Genomic DNA, 26887 nt, shown 5'->3' on the forward strand with positions numbered 1-26887 from the left:
GAAAGGACTGGGAGTGGAGATGGAAAGGATGTCCCCATTTCACTGCATATCCTTATGTATGCTTTGGTTTTCTTACTGTATGTATGTGCCGGCATGTACTTCCGAGGTGGAGAGAGAGGTTCATGTGCCACAACCAAAGAAAGAAGCCTAACCACTTCAGATATGGCCACTGTGAATCAGTTATGATGTTGTTGCCTGCCATCGTGGGCTTAAACTGGATTTGGCCAAAAAGGGCTTGTGCCATTTTAGGCTACCTGGGCCTACTCTCCAGGAAAAAATCAAATAGATCTACGATTTGTCAACAACCACAAAATAAAATAGCCGGAGATCACCCAAAATTAAGGTCCCCACAATAGCACCTTTCTCCATTTGCAACAAAATGTTTCCTTTCTAGTTGGGCCTGATGCTAATAAAGAATCAAAAGGAGGAACAAATGCAAATATTCTCAATGACACGACTGTCCTGGACATTCCCTGGGTAGGTACAAAGGTCAGAAAACTTATTTCGTGATGATTAAGTAGGTCAGGTCTCTACTCAACTACATTGCCTCATTTGTTAGGGCTTGAAAACTTCTATGCTCTCTTTTTTAAAGACTACTATCAGACCTGACGTAGTTAACTGCATAACCTTAGCATTCTCATCACTTAAAATAATAAAACTAGACCCAAATAAGATTTGTAATAGAATAAGGTAATTTACTCAACAAAAATGATTCATTTTGTTTGAAAGCTTGTGTTAGCTGATGTACTCTGGAGTACCCAAGGTCTATCATGTTCCAATAAAGTATCACCAACTTCCATTAACCTTGAGCATGAGTCGTTATAGCCTACAAAAATGCAGAAACAAGAATAAAAGGAAAGAAATTTTGAGTCTCATTTCTAAGTCAACAAATGCATTAGGTACAGCATGTGCCCTGTGAGCATTCTAAAGGGAGGAGAATATACAACAGCAAAGAAAAGACATCATCGGATCCATCATACAATCAATACAACTTCAAAAGAGAAGCCTGGGGATCAGTCACAGGAACAAATATGGAAGCTACAACCCTCCAAAGTGAAATTATAGAGACACCATGATGTCACTAAGCCAAAGACCCATAGAGCAGCTGGTTACACTGATAAAAATTACCTGAACTGAGCTCTGATCGGATGTTATAGATAGAAAGCTGTGTTTTTCAGCATTTTACATGAACTGGAACAATCTCCCAGTGATATTGAAGTATAAATCAAAGATGAATCAGTGCTGATGCCCTCAAAAGAAAATAAAAGTAAAGAGTCATGGTTTTTCTTGATCCTATGACAATAATTCTTCCATGATAGGATCCACTTTATTTCCACTCAGGGCTCATAAATAACTCATAACTAGGCATCAGGACAGTGAATTAAACACTGCTGAACTCGGCCATGGTTGGCCCATCCAGCACAAAGTTGTTCAAAATTATTCCTCAGAACACTGTAAGTTTAAGCTGTACCTACACTGTTGGGATCCCATAGTGATTCTCACCTGATACTCCACCTCATCTCAGTCAGAGCAACTTCATTCTCACCTCTGTTAAGAATTAGGGTTTAGTCAAAATCTAACTGCAAGGATTCAGTTAAAAACAACACTTGAAAAACACTTACATGAACGAAGACTCCCTACCCACATCAACAAGGCGGATGGTCTTCACACTACACACCATCCTTTGTAGGTAGGACTAGTGTTCTAACCCCGATCACATCCCCAGTCCCTGGCCCAGATCAAGTCTCTAATATAATTACTGCCCATCAGGAAAGTAAGGCCATGTTCTGGTTCCATACTCAGAGATGGTCCTCAAAGATGTCCATCAGCCACCACCAACCAACTGGACCACAACACTCAACTTCGTGGGTATTAGGCATCCCTTTCCTGGGATCCTCACAGACACATACACTTGACAGCTGTTTCTGTTCATTCTGCTTTCTTCTTTCTTCTGGTAAAAGAAATGTTCTTTTGGGGGCTCTTTTCCATCTCAAGAGGGGTACCCTGCCTTCAGTGACAATGCAAGGCCACCACATATTGAAGAGCTGGCCTGAGAATGAAGCTGACATGGAAGGAAGGTGAGAGGAAAGGAAGGGGGCAGAAAGGAGACAAACGGAATTCTGACAACTTCACGTGAGGCCATGGATCCTGCCAGGTGTATTCTGTAGTATGTTCTCATTTATTTTGCTTAAACTAATACGAGGGCTTTCTACTGTTTGTGTCTGGAACACCCTTGACAGCTACAACATACGTACATCTCTTTCAATCAGAACACTCAATGCTAAGGCTCACACTCCTCCCCCCCCACTCACGTTGGCTTCACGTCAGAGATAAATTAGGAATCAATTCACAGGAGGATTTCTTCAAACAATAAGCTCCCCTCAAATTATAAATAGCCTCCGTCTTAAGAATCCAATTATATCCAATTCAACAACATAGGAAGACACCAATAGGTAAAATATACAGCTAACAGGATAATGGATAAAACGATATTGCCTAGTTACTGTCTCACTTTGCACTGACTCTTTCTCCTTTGTGTTTATTTTCTTACAGTTGAAAGCACACATCTAATGCCCAACTAGGCTATGGTTTGACGATGGAACAAGGGGATTTCTGCCAGTTCACTCTCACTGGCCTCTACCATGACCTTGTCTCACTACCGAGTTAAGGGGGGAAAAGCCTAAGGTACCGAAATAATTTTTACTCAGGAAAAAAAGAACACCTAAGATTTCGACTTTATAGATTTTCAGAGAGTCTTAGAGTATCCACGTCGGAGGATTTCGTGATGATTAAGCTTGAAAAGATTTGTCAGAGGAGGTCCTCAAGACCACCCCCAGGTTTGGTGATTCACCAGAAGGGCTCACAGAAATCAGCATCAGTATGCCCGTGGCTGAGATTTATTACGGCAAAAGGATACAAAGCCAAATCAGGGAAGGAAAAAGGTGCATGAAGTGAAATACAGAGAAGACAAGGCATAAGCTTTCAAGAGTCCTCTCCCAGAGAATCCAGGAAGGATGTGTTTAATTCTTCCAGCAACAAGTTGTGACAACATGTACCAAGTGTTGTCTACCAGGGAAGCTCATTAGAGAGTCAGCACCCAGGGATTTTATCAGGGGCTCATCACAGAAGAACCTTCTGTCTAGCACATACCAAAATTCCAGATTCCCAGAAGGCAAGCAGGTGTTCAGCATAAACCACATTGCTCGTACAGAGAGTTTAGGCTCAGTGAGCCACTTTTACCATTGAGAGAAAGTTTAATACCAGTGTAGAAAACCACTGACTAGCCAAGTTCCTACAGGCCACCCAAAGACGAACGCTGCCAGCAGGCGTTTCCAAGGACAGGCAGCGCGCACCTGCTGTGGGCACATTTGGTCTGCACAGGACCAAAGCTTAATTCCTCACATTAAGGTGAGAGCTGAGCTCTGAGACATGGAGTGGCTTGCCCAAAATCACACGGCACAGCTAGAACTAGCACCCAGGTCTCCAGATTCGCAGAGAGGGTAAGATACACCCTCACCCGCAGCTTCCAGACACACGCGCACACATCTTCCAGGGAAGTTCGCTTCGGAGGCTGCAAACGAAGACGACACCACGGCAGCTGTGATTCTCAGTCCACAACCTCTCCATGGCAACATTAATTATATCCATCGGCTGAAAGTTTCACTGACGAACTAAGTATAATGTTTAAGATCCTACCACTATGCCTCCTCTCAGAAAAAGACACCTTTCCAACTCAATTTAATTTAAAACTCTCAAGCTCATTATCACTTTAATTAAAATCATACATTTTCACTTAAAGCTAGAAGAGTCCTCAGAGGTGGTCTATCAAGTCCCATATCTTTATTTAACAGAAAAAACACTGGGGTCCGGACGGGAAAGCAACGTGACCGAGGCCGCATCATCGACACATGCCACAGTCCTGCTCTCCCCATCTTCAGTCACGTGCCTTCCTAGTGCATCTTGCTGTCCTTCCAGCCCCGGCTCAGAGCTCAGAAGACCATACGCTTATTATAGGCCCTTAAGTGCTTAATGATCTGAAATGTATTCCTCTTCATGACCTGTGCAGGGAAGTCCGTACAGCCCCGCAAAAAGCCAATATTCTTCAAATAAGAGAGCTGATAACAATGCTGCACTGGAGTAGATTTCAAAGACATTTAGATGCTATTTGTATGCATTCCCTTTTAAATATTCACAATTACCCAGACGTACAACACAGTGCTGAATCTCCCAAGATTCAATGTGCCCAAGATATCTCCACCCCATAGATGAAGCCACTGGATGGACCACCAAGGGGCCTTCCACACCCCGTCTAGCTCCTGAGCAAGCCGTGCACATGCACATGAAAGAACAATATGGGGCTTATTTACATGGTCAGAGGAAACAGCGATCGTAGGCTTCCCAGCACGTTACCATTACTACACCACACAAAGAGAGCCAGCCACAAAAGCTCGTGAAGACCAGTCATTGCTCTTCAGAACAGATTCTCATTGTACGCAGTCAAGCAACTGGAAAAACCCAAATGAGGAGAATGTTTCCATCGTCTAACATGAAATACACGTCAAACTTAAAAACTGATGGGTTGAAGGAACGCAGTCTAAAAGGTGACACTCAAGGTGTATGAGAAAAGTGGAAACCCAGTGCTTCTCAACTGGGGGCATGGTGGCCTCCCCGGGGCCATCTGGCAACCTCTGCAGACCACTGCCTGTTGTCACAGCTGGGGGAGAGGGCAGATACTACCAGCACCTTGTGAGTAGAGGCCAGGGATGCTGCTAAGCATCCTAGGATGCACAGGACAGCCTTCACAAGAAAAATGATCTGGCCCAAAGTATCCAAAGTACCAAGGTTGAGAAGCCCTGCTTTCAAGAGCTAAAGGCCAATTCATGTCTGGATAAACGGAGAATTTTGTACTGTTTTACGTGTTAAGTACAATGATACATAAATTAAATTCAAACAATAAAATGGCATTAAAGTCATAATTCAATTAACCAGAGGATTCCAGACGCCATAAATTTTAGAGTTTTAGATTGTTTATTTCACTGTTTTAAGGCTTGTGTCTTTTCATTCTGCAAAATGTCAATGCCTTTTGGCTGGAATTTGGCCATTATTCTTGGGATAGCAGTTGCAGGTCTGCCTCCATCATTAGAGCCCAGGGAGTTAAGGACACTCCGGTGAACTTGGAGAAGGACCCACAGTGCAGAGCTGGCCCAGACAGCCATCAGCTCTTACACAGCCTTCGTGCCAGAGCCTCTAGCTACCACTCAGCAGTTTGTATTTTTAATTACATTTCTAAGGGTTTGGAGTAAAATTTTCAAAACCACTATGAAAACACCGGTAAATCAGAGCAATTAGGAGAGAGAAATAAAACCTGTATTGCCAAACAGTAAAGAAGCAGCAGATCCTGATAACTTAGGAAACAGAGTAGGTGAATATAATAAAGATAAATAAGATCTGTACATGGTGTGTTTATAGAAAAAAAAAAAAAGCCAAGCATTAAAACAGCAAAACGGAGCCAGGGCAGACTGTGCCAAAAATCTAGGGAGCTATGTTCAAATATCACCTTCTCCAAAATTACTTACTACCTGCCAAGGACTTTTGGTGTTCCTCAAATGTGCTCCCAGGAAAAAAAAAAAAATTTTTAAATAGGAAATAAAATTAAAAAATAAAAAATAAACAAATTTGCACCCAGAAAACACTGACTTAGATGAAGAAAATATCTGAAGACCAAATGGGAGGGTAAACTCATTAACAGGAGCTGATGTGCTTGCAGGTTTCCCAGCTGCACGATGGGAACAGATTGCATGATGGCTCTGTTTGATGCAAAGCCCCACATACAGCTGTGCAGGCTGCCCGCTGCCCAAGGGCTTCCTGCCCAAGGGGTTTAGTGAGAGCAGAAACCCAGGCCAGTGGGCTAGCCAAGCTGAGCACCCCAGCATGAGGAGTTCATCCACACTTAGGAAAGAGAGCTTTCTTCTAATATGCCCCATGGCCTAGCAGCAGAGACTGCATGGTAGAGAAAGAGCAGAAACCATTTGCCAAGCTAGGTCAGCCCAAACGTGTGGGGAGAAAAGGGGCAAAGTAGGGTTCCTGAGCATGTAGAATGAGAGGCCAGATATGGGGGGAAGGGGAGAGAGAAAATCACCCACTTTCCCCTTGGATTTTTTTTTCAGCATAGCTTGAGTGAGAAGAATCAAGAAGGAAATGATCATAAAGCATAAGCACTGCTATCTGGGGATAACTTTATCAGGATGCTCAGCCTTGATTTTTCACCTACAAAATGGGACCTGGTTAAAGCAGCCTGGAAATAAATCCACCTCAACATGGTCAGAACCTCTGCCCCAACCCCCATCATTCCTGCCTCTGTTCATCCAGGAGCTAAGGCTGAGAACTGTCCCCGCCCTTGCCAGACAATCCCCCTGGGGTAAGGCTTGCACCTGCCTTTATTTCAACCCTACACACTTTTACTGAGGGCCTGCCGCATGGTGGGGGGGCCACTACCGTGAACAAGCAGAACAAACCCTGCCCCACAGCTCGTGTTTGGTGGAGGAGACAGACCCATAGGCAGCGTTCTTGGGATTATTCCATGCCACGCCACCCCTCCATGTCACATTCCCGCAAGAGAGCTCTCTCGCCACAGGGGGCCACTGCCTAGCCCCTAGGAAGACACAATGCATTAGCTATGGCCATCTGTGCAGTCTGTCCTGGACAGAACACAGAAGATTTCACCAAGGAGCCCAGTTCTATTTCCAGTTTGGCAGGATTTCCACGGGTGAGCAGGAGAGAACATCCCATGTCAAAACAAGGCAAGTTTGGGGGAGACAGGCTTCCAAGCAGTACTGAGCCTCAGGGGGATCATTAGGCTTTTGGAGTGCCCTGGGATTTGCCCCCATAGAGGCAGGCCCAGGGACACGGAGGGGAAGTTCTCTGTGTAAAGAAGGATGAAGAAGGACCTTGGGAGGTGTACAAAAATGGAAGAGTCAGGGAGGAAACAAAAGGAACCATGGGAGTGGACTAAAGAGAGCTGGGAGGTTTGTTGCCAGAGCGGTAGTGGGAGGAGTTACTGGGGGTTGACCATCAGCAGTGTACATGGGTGGGCAAGCCCCTGAAGAAAGGGCACTTGACTGGTCAGCTGAGGAGTGGGGGGACGAGGGACACAAAGTTAGAATGGAGGGGATATGAGGATTTTTGAACTCTCTTGGCGATCTTCAGGACAAAGTCATGAAATACTAGGTAGGGGATTATGACCCGCCTATGAAATTCTACAACGTGGGTTTTAGTCATCCAAGAGCCTATTACGGTTACATTTCTCACTGAGCCCTAAATTAGGATCCCAAAAATGCCAGTAAGGCCTTTTTGAAGCCATGTTTTTGGGGAAGCTGCATCCCCAGTCATAAGGGCTTGATCCCAAATGAGACAAATTTTAGCTTGCAAGGTAAGCTCTCCCGATATAAAAGTCCACCCATTAAGTGGCAAGTAAGAATTCTAACCTTGAACAAATGGCCCAGCAGGCCAATCAGGCAGGATGCCTCTCAGAGGACAAGGTTTTCTTTTTGGGAGAGAAATGTCTCCCACACAAACCAGCAGGAGAGGCAGATAATGGTTTAGCCTCTCCGGAGCCACCCCTCGGCTTACAAAGCTGAGGGCTTAGGGCCAGCAGGCGACACACCTTCTGAACATCTAATGCATCTGCAAACATTTCAAGTCCCAAACAGAAAGGGCCACTTGCAAACCGGGCCACCTCCATTCTTCTGATGCACATGGTTTCCTTCCTTCCTTTCCCCTGCTATAAATGCTGTCTGAAGATGAGAGGTAGGAACAACCCTTTAAGATCTCCTCAGTTGAAGTATCATTAAACAAAGATAAAAATACATACTCCCTGAGGACATGCTGCACAACCAGCTCTAAATTCCATAAATCCCTTCATCTGCACGATCACACAGCATCCCAACTGCTGGGGTCCACAACTATCTTATTCCTACTTGTAGACCCCTCCCCTCCAACCTTGCCCCAGTGCTAGGCAAAGAAGCTGACACAAAACAGCACCCAAAAGATATTTCCTGAATGTTAGGCAGCTGCCATTTTTTTTCGCATTTTAGATAAATATATATAGGTCATACATATATATGCCATACACTAAAACATACCCACACATACCCCACCACACACACACACACACAGATGTAAGCATTGACTCTAAATCAATTTCTCAAGAACCAATATCTGGGGGCGCCTGGGTGGCTCAGTTGGTTCAAAGTGTCTGCCTTCAGCTCAGGTCATGATCTCAGGGTCCTGGGATCGAGCCCCAAGTTGGGCTCCCTGCTCAGCAGGGAGTCTGCTTCTCCCTCTCCCTGCTGCTCTGCCTACCTGTTCTCTCTCTCTCTCAAATAAGTAAAATCTTTAAAAAAAAAAAAAAAAAAAAAAAAAACCAAAATCTGTGTTCTTTATGGGAATCACTTCATCTCCCTTCTGGATGGTCCTTTCCTTCCCCTAGGATTCCCCTCTATTAACCAAGGTCCCCATGGGGAACACAAGTCACCCTAGATGGCGCAGAAAAAGAGACTTTACCTTGCAAGGCTAAAGGAGCAAAACCAGAACGGTGAGTCACCCAGGAGCGAGTAACAGTCAGAAGCAGTTCCCCTCATAGGGTTGGAGAGACAAGGGGAGGACACAGTGTCCCCAGAGCCAGCAGGAGCTGGAGGCCAACAAGAGGAGATGCCCCAGAAAGAAGTTACCACAGAGCTGCTACGCCAGAGGCTCAGAACCCAGGCTGAGGGAGCAGCGAAGTGTCTGGCCCTCTCTCCCTATACCCTGCAATCTCTTGCAGGGGTTCCACCCCCTCACCCCCCACCCCAGGTACTCAGGCCACACCCATGTCAACTGGGAGGCATTTCCCCAGCTCTGCTCTACCTGTTGCTGGGAGCCGCCTTGCCCGGAGTATTTACATCTATCCTAAATAAGAGGAAATTATGGCTGAATGACTCTTTTACCCCTCCAATGTTCCTACTTTGGATAATACAGTTACATTAGTCTCATGATTTAAAAATAAGAGGAAAAGACAGGATAGTTTTCTGATGAAATGTGCAGAATTCTGGCAGTCTTCCATTAAAAGTCTTGATCACAGGATTTAGCTAGAAGAAGAAAAGTCCACAAATAGATTCTTCTCACACTATTTTGGGTTCTGGATATGCCCACTTCAAAACGATTACTCTCACCAAAGCCAAATAGGAGAATCCAGACTTACCCACTTAAGGGAAGAGCAGCTGTTTGGGTTATGTTAATGCCCCCCCGCTACCCTGGTATAGCCTTTCTAGAACCAGAAATGTAAGGGGTGACATTCATGTCAGCCAATTATATTTCCATCGTGCTACACGCATGAATTGTGAAGCGCTTACCATGGGGTTACATTGTCTATGTGTAATGTTGTATGCAGCCATTTGGAGAAGATTAATTTGATAACAAATTACAAAAGGCATCAGACAACACTTCCCCATGGCACAGCTAATATGAAAAATACTGTACATATCCAAAATAATATTAATATGCAGCTGTGACAACTCTCCTTTTGTCTTGTCCCAGTAATGTGACACATAGCCTAGACACGGCAATTCTGATCATGTAAAATCTCACAGCCTAAGTGGATTATAAATAATTGTGTCTGTGTGTGTGTCCACGTGCATGTGCATACAAAGCAACAATTTTTCTGTAGCTCAGCCAAGTGGAGCTTAACCATGTTCTATGGGAAGAGAGTGGTAAAAAGAGACTGCTCTATTCCCCCAACAACGAACTTACTATATTCCCTCCATCACTGAATTCCCTAGCACAGAGATACAAACCTCTATCCTGGATCCATCCAGTATTTAAATAAACAATCAGGAAAGGAAATAAAATGGTTCAATTATTCCTACAGGAAATCAAAAGAAGGAGCGGAAGTTTCCAGCAGGTACAGTGCCTGGAAGGAGTCCCACACAGTAGGATGGCATCAAGCCCTTCTGGAGTGAGAGAGACATTCTGGTCCACCATCACCACCCACTCTCCTAGAGCAGCATCAGCTGTCCTGTGACTAGCTGCCCCAGAATTCCCAGCTCTAGCTCCACTCAAGTCCATTCAAGGGGGCGCTATTACATCTACAGAAGGGCAACTGGTCCCATAAGAGCTTTCAATACAAGAATTACTGCTAAATTTTCCACTTTTTCCAAAACACATATAGTGCGGACATAGAATTCTTTTCCAAAACTCCGTTTGTTTTGTTCACACTACAAAATAAAATGGACTTAAAACCACTTCACCATAAGGCTATTATCTATAAGTAAAACTCTGACACTATAATCAGCTCTGATAATTCTTCAGGATGATTCCTCCATGATATTTTCTTTATAAGTAAATTCAAACTTCCTTCCACTAAGTACTTTTTGAGGGGTTAAAAAAATGGACAGCCACTGAATGACAAATTTCTGGATTCATCCGAGTTTTAAACATTCCTGCTGTCATCACCTGAATCACGTTCAACCCCTTTCCCCCCCTCATTTCCCCTTTTGAGGGGGCCAACAGGAAGGACAAATGCTGTTTGAGGGTAGTGGGGTCAAATTGGCTTCACAGGGCCTTGAGACAGACACTCCTGGATTTGAATCCAGTCATGACTCAGGCATAGTACAGGACAAATTGTTCAGTGTCTCCAAACCTCAGCTTTCTTATCTGAAAAGTGAGATACTGACTTACAAGTTTGTGAAAGTTAAAATAGATGTAAAATATTAGTCACACAGTAAACAATTTACCTCTTACTGCATGAGTATATTTTGCTGATTTCTTCAGCAAGTACTTCTTGCTAAGGAAACAAATCCTTAGCCCTTGGTTAATAGTAATGATTTCTTTTCTTACACATAGCATGAAAGATCTCATGATACCAAATGGAGAAAGCTAGTCTTTAAAAACAAAACAAAACAAAGCAAAAAAAAAAAAAACCTCACTGGGTTTTGTAAATGATGAACTGCGGAATTCTACTCCTGAAACCAATATTACACTGTATGTTAACTAACTAGAGTTTAAAAAATAATTATTAAAATAAAATGACAAGAAACAAAAATTACCATTTTTATCAAAGATTAACGATTTAAGCCAGAATATTTGGTACCTAAAAGAAGTCTCAACCCCAGGCTTTAATCAAGAACTTTGAAAAACAAAGCAGAAGTATTTCACCTGTCCAATTACTTGGTAATAAAAGAATTTTCTTAAATTGAGAAGATGCATCTTCACAGCACATTAAAAGCTGCTGCCTGGATCTCTGACTTTTACAGTGAAGGAAACAAAGGTGAAAAGAGAATTCATTCAGGATTGAAAATTAATTAGTCCATATCAATCCCATGAGTCACAGCCATCAATTTAAGAGACATAACACCACACACTGGATTTTAATTAGAAGGGTTACAAAGCTGTTGAAGAACCCAAACCTAATTGTCAAGCCCAATTAAGCAGGTTGATAGAACATACTGTGTAATGCTACAATGTGTTCCTTTTGCAAAAGAGGGGTAAAATAAAACCCTCGTTCAGGCCTTACCAGCTTCCCCCCAAAATATGTAATAATATATATGTAAGATCATTCATTCATTGTGCAAAGGATGTCAGTCTTTGGGACAACAAGAAATTAATCTGGAACTGGGCCCAAGATCAATGCGTTTGTAAGTCACCACACAACCCTGGGACAGAGGCAAGAAGCAGGTGCTTGTTCTGGCTCAGTCTAGCTCTGGCCAACCTCCCTCCCCAGAAGGGGTTTCGTGAGACAACCACCGACGCTCAATTCAGTTCTGAGATCCCATAATGAAGACAAACCTCCTGACTGTGACTGAAGCTGGCGTCAGTGAGAACAGAGTCTGCATTAAGGGTCAGAGACACATTAGGCAAATCAGGTGGACAAGAGCATGGAGTCCAGAATGTACCATAGCACCCTGAGACACCATCTCTGGTTGACCCTGGTCTTCCTTTTCTTGTTTTTTTAAACCGAGCTTCTATCACCAATGTAGCTATGTGAAAAATAACTCAACAGTCTTCTTCCCATTAAAAAGCCAATTACTTCTTTTATTTTTTTAAGATTTTATTTTTTTATTTGACAAAGAGAGACACAGCGAGAGAGGGAACACGAGCAGGGGGAGTGGGAGAGGGAGAAGCAGGCTTCCCGCGGAGCAAGGAGCCCGATGCAGGGCTCCATCCCAGGACCCTGGGATCACGACCCGAGCTGAAGGCAGATGCTTTAATGACTGAGCCACCCAGGCGCCCCAAGCCAATTAATTCTTAAAAATTAACTAGGAAATACCACAGAAACAATTTTCACACTCTCTTCGTAAGTGTCTACATGCAAATAGCCTCAACAACACATCATGCTTGCCTCTTTCAGAAAACATCTGCAATTCTTCACTTTACTTCAGTGAGAAAAATTGTCAACATTCACATTCATTCCAGAACTGGGTCCATTTTCAACCAAATATAAAATAGCAGCTACCATCCCACTCTTGCAACATTGCTGTTTTGACCTGCCCCGATCTCATCCTCCAATAATCCCCCACCTACAGGAGCTTTCTTTGGAGGGGGGAAGAGCTTTGCAGGAAGGTCGTGAATATTTTAATTTTAGTTTCCTCCCTCCTTTCCCATGGTACATATCAGCACGTGTACACTAATTATTCCATGTTAGCCATAAAGAATTCAACTTTACATGAAGCAAAAGAATCAAAAAGGCAACTATCCCTCCTATATTTGGACCCCTGGTTCTCCATTTTAACTATTCAGGGACTCATCATATGGTGACCTGTATTTGGGGACTATGTCCTTCCTAATGGTGTCATGAAGCTTGAGGGGTGTTTCTGTCACCCTGACTATGGGTAGAAATATCAAGAGATACTTGTATCAGAACCGCTTGGGTTTACACACACACACACACACACACACACACACACAGAGGCGCACACGTGCACATGCAGATGCACGCACACACGCATGCAGGGACACATCCTGCACAGCAGAGGTTCATGACCCAGAGAACAAGAAATACAAGAGCTTGAGGAAATTTCCAATGGGTTTTCTAGAAAATATGATCATTTCAAAAAGGGTAGAAAGATAGCTGTGTGCAATGGAAAGCTGCCTGCTGAGACAGAAAGGAACTAAAGAGGGGACAGAGGCTGGGGCAGGGAGGGGTAAGTTTTGCAAAGGCATGTCTAAGCTTTGCAAATGTACGCATGTGGACCAATCAGAAAGCCCAACACGAGTTGGCCTTGGCTCACAATGACTGCATACAATCAATTAGTCATTAATGCTCAATCTCTGGAAGGAGGAAAACAATCAAACTCATGTCTTATTTTATGGCAACATTAAGTCACTGGCAGCTGAAGCAGAGGAGATGGTAGAAATTTCTCAGGTGGGAATGGAGAGACAAACCCCACCTGGAGTGACAAGGGGGGCAGGGGGCAGAAACATTGCTTCTGGGATTCAAGGGAAGGGGACCTAAGTCCTCTCTTACCTGGAAGAAGTTCAAAAGAGTCTACCTACTAGAACACATGCCATATGCCTAAGACATCTCTACTTCTACTGCCTCTAAAAATGGCACCAAAACATACTTCTCTATGTGAGGAGGAATCTGTGCAATGATTCCTTGGATAAAAGGATCTGTTCATTTTTGCTTCCTCCCGTGTAAAAGAGAGACCTTGGAGCTTCCAAAGAATGCTAGTATCGGCATACCAGTTACTTGGAGCGCCAGCTTTGAGAGCCAGCTGCCTATGTTTGAAACCTCATCCCACCCTTGCTAAGCACGTAAAATCGGGCCATTTCTTTGATACTGTTGTACTTTGGTTTCTCTACCTAAGAAAGGGGGATAATCATCTCTAACTCATGGAGTTGCTGTGTCCTGAAGGCACTGACACAGGCAAAGCATTCGGAGCACATGGTAAATACCTACCGGCACGTAAGCTTCTGATAATTAGCTCTCATCATGTGTACCTGCAGACTCTACTCTCTGTCACTCATATGACAAAACTCTCAGAGGACAAAAATCTGATAAGAGTTTCCTACAGATTAAAGGGGGAAAAATCAATCAAGCTAAACCCAGGGCCCTAATGAGGCCTCTTACTCAAAACACCACGGAGAAGGCCGCAGACCTCAGAAGCGGAAGGCCGCTTGGTCGGCCATTGGAGGTGAGATTCTCGGACCAATAAAGGAGCTGAAGCCAATGGAATTCTGGCGAAAGGGCCTCACAATATCCATGGGAGCTCCCTTCACGCCAGGCTCTAAAAGCTTCAGTGGGCTTTTATTAGCCCAGTGCTCAGACTCTCAATTACCTCAGGTGATCTCCTAGCCTCCTCACCCCTCACCCTTCCCCTCTTCTGCTCAGGCCACACTGGCCACCCAGCTGTTCTGAGAAACCTCCTCCCCCTTCAGGACCACTGCCTTGTTCTTCCCTCCATGCGGGAAGCACTTCCCCAGGTATCCGCTCTCACACACTGCACACGTGTGGCTTTCACAGGGAGGCTTTCTCTGACCACATGTAACACATCACTGCTAATTCTGTCCTGCATTCCCTTTCCAGTCTCATTTTTCTCAATAGCACTACTAACCATCGCATATGTACTTTCATTCACTCGAGCTCCATAAGGACAGGGATTTCTGTTCACGGCTCTATCCCCAGGGCCCAGAACAGCACCTGACCCTTGTAGGTGCTGAATAAACGGGCTTCAAGATTGCTGCAAAGGAAATGCATGCTATTGCTAGAAATAAAGGTGAAACGAGACAGCAAACACATCACTCAACTCCCCCTTGCTCTTCTAGGATGAAATCACATTTTTGGATGCCCTAAGTGCTACCACGTAAAATTTCTCAACTGTTGCCAGGAGTAGCATTTAGAAACAATGCAAACTCTTGAAATGAGTAATGTAAACATATCACACTGCCAAGAGTGGGCTGGATCAGAGAAGTGCATCACCCTCAGAAATCACCAACTCACTGCCCAGCCATGGTACTCAAAGCAACATCCACAAAAGCATGTATTCACAGAGCTCCCACAAGGTCATGGCACAAACACCCAGAGAGTGTATAGGAGGGTTGCCAGGTGATCTGTACAAGCCCCTCGTTGTGATATTGAATTTTCACCCATGTGAAAATTACAGCTACAAAATCCCTCCCAGAAACTAACTTTCAAGCAAGATAAATCCTCAACGTTTTTTTAGAAAGGCAAAGTACCCAGAACCAGAAATTTGTAGACCATTTCATTTTAGAAGACCTGTCTGAAATTGCTTGTTTAAAAAAACAGACAAAAAAACACAGGATAAAGACCCAGACTCTTGCTAAGGAAAGAAGTATGGGCAGGAACTTGTATTGGATTCATGTAGGAAAGTTTGTCAAAACCATCTACGACGTGAAAGTTAACATGTCTGAGCACTGCACTTGGCATGCAAACTCATGGAAGGAAACTGAGGCCCACCAGAGGCTGTGACTTGTCCAGAATCACAGAGCGGGTACGCCGCTGGGTTCAAGGCCCAGCTCCAGACCCCGACTGCACACAGTGATCTGCTCACTATCCCACGGACACTTCACAGCCAAGACACTTCCAGGACACTTGGATGTTCTTGCTAGGAACTTAAGAGACAGTCCCCACAGTCTGCCTGCAGATATTTTCATTCTATTATAACCACATCACATGTAGAGGTGTTCATTAAATGTATACATTTCAATTTCTATACTTGTAGAAACAGTAGAAAGAGTTGGCAACCTCATTCTCTAAACCTCATCACTTCCCAGGGAATGGGTACAAACTGAATCATCTGTAAAACCTTTATAATCTCACCTCCACTTCCTAGCTGGGTGATTTTGGGCAAATTACTCAAACTCTCTGTGCCTCTATTTCCCTTTAGAGCGTTGATATAATAAGAATCAAATGAGTTAACACAGGAAAGTGCTTAGCACAGTACCCAGCATAGTCAATGCTCAGTAAGTGTTAGCTATTATTATTTCTTATGAACGTTAAGACAAAATTGGGATATTTCATTAATGAAAAGTAACCAGGAAAAGAAAGGAAGAGTTGCCTTTTTATTTGTTAAATATAAATAAAGCCAAAATTTTAGTATAAAAGTCTTATCCTAAATGTTCCTCCCAGGGAGGATTTCTGGGCACAGGCTTTTTGAAATAAGAGCTCAATGAAGTCTGTAATGAAGAGCAAGCAAGGCTCTAAGGACCTCTAAACAGTGTTCAAAATTCGGGTCATCAGTTGTAACAAGTTTTACAGTTAAGTCAAGGTCCATAAATGCCACTGAAAGTCTTTGGACGATACTTGTTATAGAAAGGGCTGTTTCCAGGGCAACTTCCTTTTCTTTGGGGATCCCTTAATCTCGGCCAAGCTCCTATGAGTTGGCTAGGGCTGCCGTGACAAAGCATCACAGACGAGGTTGCTTAAACAAGAGAAATTTATTGTCTCACCGTTCTGGCAGCCCAAAGTCCAAGATCAAGGTGTCAGCAGGCATGGTTCCTTCTGAGAGCTAGAAGGGGGAATAGGCTCCATGCCTCTCTCCTAGCTTATGGCAGTTTGCAGGCAACCTTTGTCTTTCTTTGGCTTCTGTTATTATCACCTCAGTTCTTTGCCTTCATCTTCACATGGCATTTCTCCCTATGTGCATGTCCAAATTTCTCCTTTTGATAAGGAGACCAGTCATACTGGAGTAGGGGCCCACCCTACTCCAGTATGACCTCATCTTAACTAATTACATCTGCACGATCCTATTTCCAAATAAGGTCACATTCTGAGGTACTGGGGGTTGGGACTTCAACACATGAATCTGAGGAGACACAATTCAACCCATTACAGCTGTAGATGGAGCCCAGGCCTGGTTCCACCAGTAGGATTGGTGAGCCGCCCCAAAAGAACCCCAAGCCCATCAGGAGATGGCCATAAGTACCAGTACCGGCTGTTACTGAAGACTTTAATTAACCCAGAAATGTAATAAAGTGGCAGGAGTTAATATAGCAAGCCATCTTAAGTCAAGAATCACTTATATTTGGCAATTTAATCCACCAGAAAAATCCAAAAGTATCCTTTTATCCTTTCCACACCTAGAAACAGTTGACAGAGTGGCACTTCCTTTCCCATGAGATCTGAGCAAAATAAAAAGATGGGAAGACTGCGGTCTAACAAGGGTCAACCTTTGATTTAATACCTAGTCCCAGAGACCTGAAAAACTATGGTCTTTAAAGTCCTAAGAACAGGACCTCGGAAGGTCTACCCTTGACCTTGAACCAAAGTACCCTCCATCATGCAGGCAGCTGGGTTAAGAGTACCATATACACCAAACCTGCAGCTCCGCACAACTCTCAGTCCCCAATGCCACCCTTGCCACACGTCCAGGTGTAGATGTCTGTGCCAAAGGCCCATGAAGACCACAGAAGAAACCAGAACACATAGGCAAATCACACAGCAAGGGCACAGAGGACTCTGTCTCCTCACTGTTCTAGTTCTGGAATGCTAAAAATTTAAATAAGAAAGTAGTTTCTTAACCAAAGAGGCTCAAACGTTACCCCAAGGTTTCTGGCTGATTGGACTCCTTGTCTTGTTAACAGACCTAGGTTAGCCACATGATTATCAAAAACCTGGCAGGCTCCCAAGATTTCCTAGGCACCAACGAAGAGGCATTCAAACACGTAACAAGAAGGGATACACTCCAAATCCATTACTGCAGAGCCTTTATATTTATTTCCAGAAGGAAAGTATCTCATCATGTTCTCTGTTTTGTTACCAAAAAAAAAAAAAAAAATCACGCTGTCCTATACAGTTTCTGTAAATCGCCACATCCAAAGGGAAGTAAAAGGTGACAGAACCCAGGGGAAAAAAAAAAAGAAAAACTGGACGTGAGTGTTTTAATGTTAGGTAGATTTGTACCCAATTTGTAATATGTCCATAAGCCAAAATCCACTTACCTTTGGGTCCCAGATTAACCAAGAGAATTCACCAGTGAAGAGGACTGTGGTCTTTCCATGTCCTACCACACGTAGAGCTCTAAGAAGAACCTGGACAACCAGTCAGGCCATAGGCTGGAAAGCTGTTAAGCTGTCAGTGGAATTAACCAACCATTCTCTGACAACTCCAAGAGAAAAGACTGAGTCAGAGAACAAAAAAGAAGTGGAAAAGATAACTCTGGTGCAAGGGAGACATCTGCCACCATATCTAAACTATGCCAGTCACATCACCATTTGGCCAGATAAGCAAAGCCAAACAAACAAAAAAACAATTATCACCTTGGGGTCCAATCTACAGCTCCTAAATCAGATAAAAATGGAGGGGCATTGCATCCGAGTGGGAAGACAAGGCCATCCCAGGGCACAGGGAGAGAGGGCACTCAAGCAGCATGCGCAATCAGCCACGGCAACACCATAGATCCTCTCAGAAGGAGAATTCTCCATTCAGACAGTCATTAGGTGCCTACTACGTGCAAGGGCCATATGCTAAATGGGGCAGAGTTAGAGCCTACCCATGTGTATATCTCAGAATATAGACATGGACACTGAGGCCTAGAAACTCCCTCATTAAGGCAAATGTATCACAACATAAAGTTTGTCTACCATAAGTATACAAAGGGCTATATGATTTATCACTTGATGATGGCAGAATCAAGAAGGGCTACATGGAAAAGGTGACACATGAGCCAGTATGGGAGGGTGGCAATCAGCAAAAATTGCAAAATATGGGAGAGACAGGCAAAAATTTGGAGAGCAGACTCCATTCCCCGTGAAGGGTGGAACCAGTTAGACTCAAGTGCCGGGTTCATCAACGGTCCTCAACTGCAGACGGAGGACAGGCTTTATTTAGCAGGGAATGGGGGCCCACTTAACGTCACCAGGAAATCAAGATGTGCTTGAAACCATTTACTCCATTATCCAGGAACCTCTAAGATGGACTGGATGAGACCAAGGCTAAAAGCAGAGCGCATAACGATGAGGTTATCGCAATAGTTCATGGACAAGGTCATGATATGTCAAACTGAGGCCTGCCTCAGAGGCAGGCAACAATTAGAGGAAAATGACCCACACAGCCCTCACTGAGTGCCTACTGTGTACAGTGCACTGGCAATGCAAATATGATTAAGACACGCCCCTAACCCTCAAGAAACCAAAGAGACAGAGAATAAACACATGACTAATCCAACAGCCTTAGGATTTACAGATAGACTTGCTCTTATTCATCACTTAGACTTACATTTCCCATCATTTTTCAGGCTTTCTCCTACCCTTCAGTCCAAGCCCCGGATTCTTTTTTTTTTTTTTTTCCTAAGAGTTATTGAGAACCTATACCCAAACCAATCCTATGAAGTTTAAGGCTGAGGTCCCCATTTTGAGAAAAGGACCTAGTGGAGATACAGAAAGGTCAAGTAACCTGCCCAAGGTCACATGGTCAGTGGCCAAACCAGCTTGTCTCTCTCTCACCTCATGCTCTCACTGCATCCCCTCCCTGAACCTCCCACCCAGGTGTCTCGCTCTCGGGGACCCTCAACTCAGCATGATCATGTCACTTGCCATCTGAGCGACTGTGACTATTTCTAGCCATACACCTCTGGTCTGGTTTCTCCCAGTTCTTGCCCAGTACTTCCAGATAAATCCAAAGCAGATTTGCATCACACCACTTCCATTTACAAATGTTCATAGCTCTGCCAAACAAAGCTCAAATTCCATAGCCTGACATTCAGGGACTCCCACCACTGGTCAAATGCCACCGTTTACAATATGTTGCTACCTCCCATTTAGCTTTTAGGAGCAACAACCATTTTAAATTTTTCTGCAGCCTTCACAGCCCATAAATGTGCACATATAAGGCAGTCATTCAGATATATATATATACACACACACATATATATCTCCTATATCCTTGGAAATATGAGAGAAAAGCAATGTCATAATTGTCGTGTATTCTCATAGTGCTCTGCTCGGCTTTTTTCCCAAGTTACATAGCATTCTCAGGCTCTAGGAGCTTCTGTTTCATTGGGACTACAAAACATGAAGCTTTTAGGAAAACAAGACACTAAGTGATCGATACCTGGGTTGTGTGGAAGAGATTAAGCTCCTGTGAGCTCAGAGAAGAGAGAAATCCATGTGAGCTGGCAGGGACCTAGCATCAAAGTTGGATGAGATCTTGGGCTGGCTTTAAAGATGAGGGTAGAATTGAGACATACGGAGAAGAGACAGACAGACACTCTCAGCTTCTCAGAAAACATGTAAATTCCCTCAAAATTCCCCTGTGATTCTAAAAGCATTCATTTCAGATTACATTAGGAACCCCCTTCCTGTAACACAGAGCCCGGCAGCTGATAAGAAAACCAGACCAACACCACGCCATTCCCCTGGGTCTGTGGAAAAGAGCAGTGCGATCTGACAGGTCCCCCCTCCTCCCCCGCCATCATGAACATCTCCCAGCATCCAGGACTGGTCACCACCAGGCTCTTCAGAAGGCACGAGCCCTGGTGCTATTCTATTTGAAAGAGATATCCTAAGAACCTGCTCTGTTGAAAATCCTTGTCTGTGTGGAACTCAGGTGGTGAGAACGGAGTCTGCACAGGATGGAGGGGGCAGGAAAATGAGGGGAAGGGCGGAAGGTGAGCGGAGCCCAGAACCAATGGCTATTGCTTCTCCAAATCAATCAGTCTGGGTCCAGGCAGTTCAGAATGTGTGCTACTGCAGGGTTAATAGTTTCTAGTGACTAAAAGCTTGATTCATAAAAAATTGAAGATGACTCTGACTCTAGGATTTTTTTTTTTTTTTTTTTTTTTTTACATGAGAGGTTTAACTCAGGAAAATGCTGGCTGCCTTGTAGTGATTAACCCCTACGAAGGCCACTCAGCTGCCATGCAGTCTTTCTGGAGCTGCATTCCTGTTTCCCCTGCATTCCTGCCAGGGGAAACGTGGAAACCAGCACTGGAGATGAACAGAAGGGTCATTTAATGAAGTGTTCGGGCTCTCTAGGTGGAGAATATAAAGTTCGGGGGTAACATCTTAAATAAAGAGGAAAGAAAAAAAAAAATCCAGTTAGAAGTGCAACCGTTGAATGATGGGAGAGCCGAGATGGCAGAACTTCCCCCATGCCACCCAGGAGCCAAAAACAGGTGCCACCTAGCTCACTCCAGACATGCTTTTAATCTGTATCATTCCAATTTGCAAGAAATGAAGGAAGGAGAAGGGGAGGGAGGGAGAGAGGAAAAGAGGGAGTGAAAGGGGGAAATGCTGGACATTAAGGCAGCCTCAGGCTTGTCTGTTTCATTTTTTTAGTGGGGAGGTAAGCGGTAAACGGAAAGGGAGGGGGAGAATCTTAAGCAGGCTCCATGCCCATCGCGGGATTTGATCTCATGACCCTGCGATCATGACCTGCGCCAAGATCCAGAGTCAGATGTTTAACCACCTGAATGAGCCACCCAGGCGCCCCAAGCTTGTCTATTTCATCACCAGGTTTCTTTTTGTCCATTATATGTGGACTTTCACGTTACTGCAATTTTTAATGAGTGTGATGCTGCCTGACTTCTGCAGAAGTGGTAATTACATCCCATAACTTATTAAATAAGAAATCCCATTTCAAAAAAGAAAAAGTCATCACCACTAAAAATAAAAATGGAAGCTTGCTATTTATATGCTGCCTGCCACAGTGCCCTCTCACACACACAGCGGGATAAAAACAGAGACATATGTGACACCAAAAGTTACTCTCCTGTTCCCTGAGAGCCCGGGATGCAGCGGAACTGTAAAACCAGGAGGCGCACCCACTGGCAGAAATCTTGCTTGCGGAGTTGTTTAGTTTAGATTCGTTTCCATCTACTAGTTAAGATGATCAGCAAGTAAATATCATTTCATCGGGCATGCACGTGTGCCAATTTCAGAAGAAAGCATGCTGGCAAATCCTCTGAATCCCACGGAATCTGCAGAACATCGAACTCCACAGGGCAACATGGAGCATGGAGTCAAGGTTGCTTGCTTGTGTGCACTCTCCTGCCCTTGTTCTCTCTCTCAGCAGAATGACAAGGAGAAGTTTGGCCAAGCAGCAAGGTCATGAGTTTCACTGAACAACAACAACAAAAGATGAAAAATGTATTTCCAGGCAGCTTGATGCATGCTCTGAATTATAGTATGTACAAGTGGATGATCGATTACATACAGAGCATAACCTCTTTGAATTGACCTCCCCTTGTGCCCTTGCCAGAGGAGCGGACATTAGTCCCTCCATAGGGGCTGCCCTCTCTGGATGCTGGCTCAGTTCTACTTCACAAGTTTTCAGCCAAGAAATCGTGTTGTCTGTTCTCAAACCTGCTTCTGCCATTTGGATGTGTCAGTACAATTACTTAATCCTCAATATTTACAGTAATAATGATAGCTAACACATACTATGTTCCATTGTTCTAAAGACTTTATTTGTACTGATGGTTATAAATCTCACAGCAATCCTATGAGGTATGTCTGATCATTGGGCCTATTTGACCAATAAAAAAATTGAGGCCACGGCCTGGGTTTAAGCTACAAGTAGCAAAGCTCAGATAGTCTGGCTCTACAGCCCATGCTTTTAACTACTACCCCTTGCTGCCCAAATATGAGGTAAATTGATACTCTTGAAGGCAAAAAGAAATAGTTTTTAGAAATTAGACTAAATGCTTTAAAAAGACTCACTGCAGGGCGCCTGGGTGGCTCAGTCGTTAAGCGTCTGCCTTCGGCTCAGTTGATGGTCCCAGGGTCCTGGGATCGAGGCCTGCATCAGGCTCCCTGCTCTGAGGGAAGCCTGCTTCTCCCTCTCCCACTCCCCCTGCTGTGTTCCCTCTCTCACTGTGTCTCTGTCAAATAAACACATAAAATCTTAAAAAAAAATAAAAGAGGGGCGCCTGGGTGGCTCAGATGGTTAAGCGTCTGCCTTTGGCTCAGGTCATGATCCCAGAGTCCTGGGATCGAGTCCCACATCGGGCTCCCTGCTCCTTGGGAGCCTGCTTCTCCCTCTGCCTCTCTCTCTCTCTCTCTCTCTGTCTCTCATGAATAAATAAATAAAATCTTTAAAAAAATATACTTAAAAAAATAAATAAATAAAAAATAAAAGAGACTCACTGAAACTATTTTGTTGAAAAACAGTTGACGTCACACCAGGTGTGGGCAAAATAATTGTAAAAGATTGGGAGGAAAAAAAAATCACCAAAAATGTATAATTCTGGGCTCAGATGACCTGACAAGTATGAGCTCACTCTGCTTAAATTGCAAGCAAATGGAAATCAGAAGCAGCACATTCTAGATAAGGTTTCCAATCAGTTGAATTCAGAAATCCTAGTACCGAATCCGTATTCAAAGAAAGGGTCTACATGTTTTAGATGTAGACATGAAAACTTTATATATATAAAGTAAAAATAGAACATTAAAGCTACCTATGTTCCCAGGCTTACCCTACTTCATTTCTAAACCAAACACCTACGCCTCATCACATCTGGTAGAGGCTTCCACTGCGTGGAGGTATGTTGACACATACACACCTCCACACACGTCCAGAGTTACCAAGTACCTCAAAACAGAAAATGCTGCCTAACGAGTCTAGTTTTGCCCCAATTGGAAACCAAGCTCCCTGACAGCAGGGTTTGCCTGCTTTGTTAGCTTCTATATACCCTAAAAAAACACCAGCCACATAAAAGGCAATCAATTGATATTTGCTGAATGAATGACAGCATAACTGAATGAATGAGAATGATGGGCAACTATAATATTCGCTAGGTGAAAGGAGATCTAGAGAAGCAAAATCATCCAAGCAGTTGGAAAGGTCCCTCACAGGTAATGAAGATGAACGTCGTTTTTATGTGACTTCATTGTTAAGTGGTGTAATTCTTCACTTGTCCCTGATGCAACAGAGTAATAAGCAGATAATGGCAAAAAAATATAATGTATACAGAGGACTCAAAGTGCTAGGTAGTGGAAGGAAGGAAAGAAAGAATAAATAATGCGTGAGGGCCTACTAAGTGCCAGATGCCTCCAAATATATCTTCGCTTTAAACACAAAAGTCTGTAAAGCAGGTCTTATCCCCTTTCAGAGTCTCATCTACTTGCCTAGTAAGTCCCTCACTCCTTTGGGACTTGGCTTATTAGTCACACAGTAAATTGTGTGCTACAAGCAACAGAAGAACGCAATGAACACAGTCACTCACCAGTGACCCCTTCAGAAATGACTAGGCAATAGAGCATCAAGAAGCAACTGCTGAATAATTAAAATAAATATACTAAGAAACTACACTCATCTAAACTACTTCTTTGGAAGGTTTTTCCAAGAAGCATTAGCCATGGGCTCAAGAGACCTGAATGTGACATTAACAGCTCACCAACCATGTAGTTTTCAGCCAAGCGCAGCCTCTCAGGGCCCCCTTTCTCTCATCCATGAAAGGGACTACATTTGCCCCAAAAACTTGAAGACAATTTTAGACCTAAGTCCACCATATTCTCACCCCAGGCAAGTCATAACCAGGGCTGCATTAGGATTTTTGTGGGCTGTGGGCACTTTTGCCCCTTTGTCCAGCAATTAAATATTAATTACACACTGTATTTTACAACTTGATAGATGAGTGCTATAATATTGTATATTAAAACATTTTCTTTGACCTAAATTAAAACATTTTCTTTGACCTAAATTAAAACATTTTCTACTGATTTTAAGAGAAATTAAAATACTTTTCACAGTCACAGTAAGAAAGCATCATAGACCCTAGATAATGCCTGTGGAGACTACAGGATGAGAAACCTATCCCACGGGAACATGGAAAGCAGCCCTTCCCCCCCCCCCCCTCAAATCAGACTTCATACAAGAGCTGTGTTCCTACAACACATGGTCACAGGCTCCTAGTAGCACCACAGGGATACCCTCCTGGCTGCGCATGCAACAGGGACTGGAGAAGGCCCAGACTGGAGCCCTGGAAGCAGGAGGCCAGTGAAGCAGAAAACAACCCCACAGTGTCGTAGTAACTCAATGATGAGCACGCCAAGGCAGCTAACTGCAAAGACAACTCTGCTGACTTGACCACCAACCATATCCTTCCTATCCTCCTACCTTCTCAACTGGCTTCAAGATTTCCTGGTCTAAGTGCTTCAGAGTCAATTCACTCAACAAATACTATAGTGTCTATGCCAGACACTGTTCAAGACACTTGATCGACTGATCAGGAAATAAAAACAATGATCCCTGCCCTGGGGCTCATATTCTCCTGGGACAACAGCTGATAAATAAGCATAATGAATAAGTATATTATATGCCCAAAAGTAGTAAGAGATATGAAGAAAAGTGTAGGGCAAAGGAAGGAGGATCAGCAACTCTTAGTGGGGTTGGGTGTTGAATGGAGGGGACAAAGCCATCTTCATAAGAAGGTGAGGTTTCAGCAAAGACATCAGTGCAGTGAGATAAACACCTGGGGGAAAAGCATTCTAGAAAGAGGGGGCAGCTTGAGCAAAGGCTTGGCGATAGAAATGCATCTCTTTGCCGACTTCCTAACTTGTTCCTAAAGGAGACAATTAAAATCTGTTACCAGAAGCTAAAAGCAATCTCTACTTTGGATGGAGCTAGGGAGTAGTTAAGATCTAATTTGAGTGAGTAGAGTCTGAAATACCCACTAAGAAATTAGACATGTAGACCCTGTAACGAGAAAGGGGGGTGGGGGGGGGTGGCTGTAGGTATGCCTTGGATAGTTTGGCAGAAAAGACTTATATGCTCACCAATTCCATTTTCTAGTTTTGGCTTTCCTATGCAATGAGGTTGAGATCATGTGACAAGTTCTGGTCAACAGGGTGCGAGTGGAAGTTACTTACACTGCTTCCAGACCTGGCCATACACCCCCTGCATGCTGGTCCATGCTCTGTCCCCTCCACAGCAACTGCAGTGAGCTCATGTTTAAGATGGCAGCATCCGAAGATAAAAGGCTCTCACATTCCCAAGTCACTGCGTGGAGAACTGCTGCCAAGAAGGGCTGCCTACATAGGATACGGTATGAGTGAGGAACTATGAGTTAATTGTGTAAAACCCCTGAGATTTCCAGGGTTGTTGTTAAGGCAGCTAGCTTGACTTGTCCTGACTAATGCAATAGACATCTCTACAGAGCAGACACCTAAAGTGGAAAGGACCAACATCACTGAGGGGTCCTGCCTCTTTGGAAACGGCCTTGAAAAGCGTGAACGAAGACCTCCTTATTTCCACGGATAAAGGACACTAATTAAACCTTTATCTTATTCAATGTTTAAGTTATTTCATCTTTTCCTGCTTGAAACTCTGTTTTCCCTAGGCTTCTAGAACCCAGGCCTTCCTGGTTTTCTGCTGGTCTCCCTGGCTATTCCAGTTGTTCTTCTGCCTCTCCCTGGGATGGGGTGTTCCACCTCACATAACATACCTTCTCCCTGGGGATACCATTTGCTCTCAAAGCTCTAACTGTCCTTGTACAATCAAGAGTTTCCCACCTGTATCTGTAGTCCTCACCCATCTCCTGAGCTATAATCCCTACTGGACACATCTGTCTGACAGGCTGTGACAGTTAATTCTATGTATCACCTTTATTAGGTCACAGAGTGACCACATATTTGACTAACAGTATTTCTGGGTGTGCCTGTGAGGGCATTTCAGGATGAAATTAGCAGTTTGAATCAGTAGACTGAGTAAAGCAGATTATTATCCCCAATGTGGGTGGGCATCACCCAATGCACTGAGGGCTTGAATAGAACAAAAAGGCAGAGAAAGGGAGAATTTGTATGTCTGACTACAGAAAGAGGCTGGGCCATTGGTCTTCTCCTGCTCTTAGACTGAGACTTCAGTCATTGACTCCTCTGGTTCTCAGGCCTTCAGACTCAGACTAAACTGTTATCACCAGGTTTCCTGGGCCTCAAGCTTGCAGACAGCAGATCG

General features: G+C 44.0%; 1 protein-coding gene and 1 long non-coding RNA gene across 2 annotated transcripts in view; both read right to left on the reverse strand.

The window, feature by feature from the left end:
* TMEM163 (transmembrane protein 163) overlaps positions 1-26887 on the reverse strand; it is a 215280-nt gene that overhangs the window by 93505 nt on the left and 94888 nt on the right. The window lies entirely within an intron of this gene.
* On the reverse strand, positions 21697-26483 carry LOC113919535. The gene is made up of 3 exons (XR_003519045.1): positions 26379-26483; positions 25804-25965; positions 21697-22051 (listed from the first exon to the last, which is right to left on the reverse strand). It is a non-coding gene; the product is annotated as an uncharacterized LOC113919535 (long non-coding RNA).

This window comes from Zalophus californianus, chromosome 3, assembly GCF_009762305.2.
Source record: "Zalophus californianus isolate mZalCal1 chromosome 3, mZalCal1.pri.v2, whole genome shotgun sequence".
Taxonomy (NCBI): Eukaryota; Metazoa; Chordata; class Mammalia; order Carnivora; family Otariidae; genus Zalophus; species Zalophus californianus.